The following is a 4982-nucleotide window of genomic DNA, read 5'->3' on the forward strand; positions in this document are numbered from 1 at the left end:
TCTCCCAGAGGCTGTGGGCTTTTGATACCAGTCTATATCAATGGTGTTTTCGTTCTTTCTTATTACTAAGGTGTCAAGATATGGTATTCTTCTACTGATTTCTTTCTCCAACGTGAATTTAATATTTTTGTTAAAACTGTTTAATACTTTTAGAGTTTCATCTATTGCATCCTTCTTAATGATTGCGAACAGGTCGTCAACGTATTTGGTAAGTATTTTTGGTTTATGTTCCAATAAGTTCAACGAGTTATTTAATAAGGTTTCCAAATCAGCAATGATTGGGGAAGCTGGTGACCCCATAGGTAATGCAACTTTCTGTTTGTAAAATTTGTCCTCGAATTTGAAATATCTATTTTCTTTAATGCAGAATTTTACGATGTTTATAAACATATTTTTCGGTATATCGGTGTGTTCTTGTATTTCAGCCCATCTGTCTTCAATTATTTTTAGTCCTAAGTCCACAGGTATACTCGGAAACAGCGAAACCACGTCAAAGGAAACCATTATTTCATCATTATCAATCGTCAAGTTTTTAACCTTATGTCTAAATTGCACTGCATCCTTTACATTGTAAATCAAGTTTTTGGTCAAGTTTTTAAGAATGTTTACAATGTATTTGCACAAGTTAATGGAAGGTGAGTTTACCGAAGAACAAATAGGTCTGAGAGGATATCCATCTTTATGGATCTTTGGCAATCCGTAAATCCTAGGCGCGAAAGCCACGTCAGTTTTCAAGCGCTTTTTCTCTATTGCTGATATTATTTTATTCTTAAAAAGTTCTTCCACTAGTTCATTGTTCTTTTTTTGTAAACTACTTGTGGGATCCTTGTTGATACGCTGATATGTCATTATATCAGATAGTAAATTTGACATTCTATCCATATAATCTTTTTTCTCTATTGCTACTGTTACGTTTCCTTTGTCGGCATTAACTATTAATATGTCATTATTTTGTCTAAGGAATCTTCGAGTTCGTTCCACTGTCGCTGTCATGTATTTGTCTCTGGCTGTTGCTCTCATCTTATTCATGTGTGTTTCTAGCATTGTTGTTAGTTTCGTTCTCCCCATTTCTTGTTGTTCTTTGTCTCTATTGGTTTGAATTAGATCCTCAGCATCAGCAATGTATTTGAAAAGAGGGAATTCTTTTCGATTTGTTGGTAGACAATGTTTGTCTCCTAACGAAAGTAACCACATTACATCGTTGGGGAATGTCTTCTTGGTTTTGTTGACGAACCAATTGTTGGTGTGCTTTATATTTATTTCTTTGGATAGTTGTTCTTCGAGTTTTTTAAATTTATTTTTATGTGTTTCGTCTTGCTGTTTCTGTGTGCCTGTTACAATTAAATTTTTAACTCATCTTCAAGATTATTTAAAGTTATATTATTGTTTTTTAATTCTTCATGCTTTTGTTTAATTATTAGATTCAATAACTTGCCTTGGAACGTTTCAATGATTGATTTTTCAAAATTGATTTTTCAAAATTAAAATCAATCATTGAAACGTTCCAAGGCAAGTTATTGAATCTAATAATTAAACAAAAGCATGAAGAATTAAAAAACAATAATATAACTTTAAATAATCTTGAAGATGAGTTAAACGGATGTCTTTCACAAGAAGAAAGAAATAATATTCAGTTTAGCGAAAATTTAATTATAAAAGGCACACAGAAACAGCAAGACGAAACACATAAAAATAAATTTAAAAAACTCGAAGAACAACTAACCAAAGAAATAAATATAAAGCACAACAACAATTGGTTCGTCAACAAAACCAAGAAGACATTCCCCAACGATGTAATGTGGTTACTTTCGTTAGGAGACAAACATTGCCTACCAACAAATCGAAAAGAATTCCCTCTTTTCAAATACATTGCTGATGCTGAGGATCTAATTCAAACCAATAGAGACAAAGAACAACAAGAAATGGGGAGAACGAAACTAACAACAATGCTAGAAACACACATGAATAAGATGAGAGCAACAGCCAGAGACAAATACATGACAGCGACAGTGGAACGAACTCGAAGATTCCTTAGACAAAATAATGACATATTAATAGTTAATGCCGACAAAGGAAACGTAACAGTAGCAATAGAGAAAAAAGATTATATGGATAGAATGTCAAATTTACTATCTGATATAATGACATATCAGCGTATCAACAAGGATCCCACAAGTAGTTTACAAAAAAAGAACAATGAACTAGTGGAAGAACTTTTTAAGAATAAAATAATATCAGCAATAGAGAAAAAGCGCTTGAAAACTGACGTGGCCTTCGCGCCTAGGATTTACGGATTGCCAAAGATCCATAAAGATGGATATCCTCTCAGACCTATTTGTTCTTCGGTAAACTCACCTTCCATTAACTTGTGCAAATACATTGTAAACATTCTTAAAAACTGGACCAAAAACTCGATTTACAATGTAAAGGATGCAGTGCAATTTAGACATAAGGTTAAAAACTTGACGATTGATAATGATGAAATAATGGTTTCCTTTGACGTGGTTTCGCTGTTTCCGAGTATACCTGTGGACTTAGGACTAAAAATAATTGAAGACAGATGGGCTGAAATACAAGAACACACCGATATACCGAAAAATATGTTTATAAACATCGTAAAATTCTGCATTAAAGAAAATAGATATTTCAAATTCGAGGACAAATTTTACAAACAGAAAGTTGCATTACCTATGGGGTCACCAGCTTCCCCAATCATTGCTGATTTGGAAACCTTATTAAATAACTCGTTGAACTTATTGGAACATAAACCAAAAATACTTATCAAATACGTTAACGACCTGTTCGCAATCATTAAGAAGGATGCAATAGATGAAACTCTAAAAGTATTAAACAGTTTTAACAAAAATATTAAATTCACGTTGGAGAAAGAAATCAGTAGAAGAATACCATATCTTGACACCTTAGTAATAAGAAAGAACGAAAACACCATTGATATAGACTGGTATCAAAAGCCCACAGCCTCTGGGAGACTTATAAACTACTATTCTAAACACAAAAAGGACAATTATAAATACAGCGAAAAACTTAATAAACAGAGTGCTTAATATAAGCGATACGAGATTCCACGAAGAAAATAAGAAGAAAATTGAACATATTCTAAATATGAACAACTTCCCAACACACCTGATTAAGTCATTAATTAACAACTACAAACCTAAAACGCAAGAATCAACAAGAACAAAAACGGACAAGATTTATAAATCGCTGATATATGTGCCAAATATATCAGAAAGATTTGAAATGTCGGATATATACGATAAAACCAAATACACAATAGCTCACAGTTCACACAATACAACAAAATCAATATTCAGCAATACGAAAAGCAAGATACCGAAGATGGAAAAACATAATTTAATTTATAGGATTGAATGTGGTGGCAATGATAAAGACAAATGTGGTAAACAATACGTTGGTACGACGAAAAACAAATTAAAAACTCGCATGTCGGCGCACAGATCTGACATAATATTGAGAAATACTAATATTACACACAAAACAGCGCTTGCCGAACACTGTAAGCTAAATAACCACCTTCCAAACATTGATCAAGTGAGAATATTGCAAACAGAAAATAATTACAACAAGAGACTTACACTGGAGATGTTACACATAAATAGTTTAGCAACAACAAAAAGAATTAACAGCAAAACGGATACTGACAACACAGCCTATTGTTACAGACAACTTACTCAGAGAAGAGATCGTGCAATCAGTAAATGATATTCAGTGCAATAATAACTTTTGACGACGGTAGACATCCTACGTTAGTTTTTAAGAATTATTTTGAATATTATTTACACGTAAGCGATCTGACTTTTCTGTGATTATACAATTATATTTTAATTATACCTTCATTTAGTTTGTAACAAATTACTGTGATATAGATTATAAGTTGTACTTTATTATTTTTATTGTAGATCAAATACACTCCCTGAAGATGGAATTCAAAGAATTCCGAAATATTTTGCTTAAAATTGAAGAACTTTTTCATTGCTTTAGAGTTAGTTTTTCTTTCGTACATTCGCGCCAATGTTTTTGTTTTGGTAATCAACTGTTACCTTGATAAAGTTTACTAAATGCTGTCTTTTTACTTTTTTTTCTCTATTTTCGTATCAAAGAGTAAAATCTCTCTTACTCTCTGAAAAGAAGTTACTGAATAATTATTACTGAAAAAGTAAAAAGACACAACCATAATGTGCTAGTCTAAAATGCGTTTAATTGTGTGAACGAACAACGTTATTAACTAGGCGTTTACATAAGACAGACTGTCTGCAAATACAACTCTGATTTACTACACATACATACATTTGTCGTTTGTCTCCCAGCTGTCCATCATTTTTTCACAGACAGTAGGTTTAACAAATTTTTGACATGTTTGGTACAAATGTGTGAGATAATAATTGAAAAGTGTTGAAAACAAAAGAATATGAAGAAAAACAAAATATGTGAACGGAAAATAAAAAAAATCGATGATTTTCATTCATAATTTTACAACTACCCAGCAAAAGAGTTTGGAAGTAGTGCAATGCAGAGTTAGGATTTCAATGCATCTTTCAATGCAGTCCACATGGAGTTATGAAAAATGCACTCCGCCCGATACATTTTAGAAGCACTCGCTTAAAAATCCCTAACCAAGCAAGCCAATTTTTTTATCCCTAGTCTTTTTTTCTGAACACAAGAAAGAGTGTCTAAAATTATAAGAATTTGTTTTAAAAAAATAAAGAAATAGGAACTAAAGTTACGAACATTGCCGTAATTCACGAGACGCAAGTTATTTTTGAAGTGGAGTTGGAGTTTTTTTTGGATATCTGAACTGGAGTAGGAGGAAAAATAAAAAACCATCAAGCAATATCAATTGCGGTGTCATAAAAATCAGAGCAGAAGAAGTAAACTCAGTTACGATCAAATTTAATGGAGAGTTTTTTATAATTTGTGTTAATGTAATAAAGTTAATATTC

This window comes from Musca autumnalis, unplaced genomic scaffold (genome assembly GCF_047663935.1).
Source record: "Musca autumnalis isolate F117 unplaced genomic scaffold, ASM4766393v1 scaffold_4, whole genome shotgun sequence".
NCBI lineage: Eukaryota > Metazoa > Arthropoda > Insecta > Diptera > Muscidae > Musca > Musca autumnalis.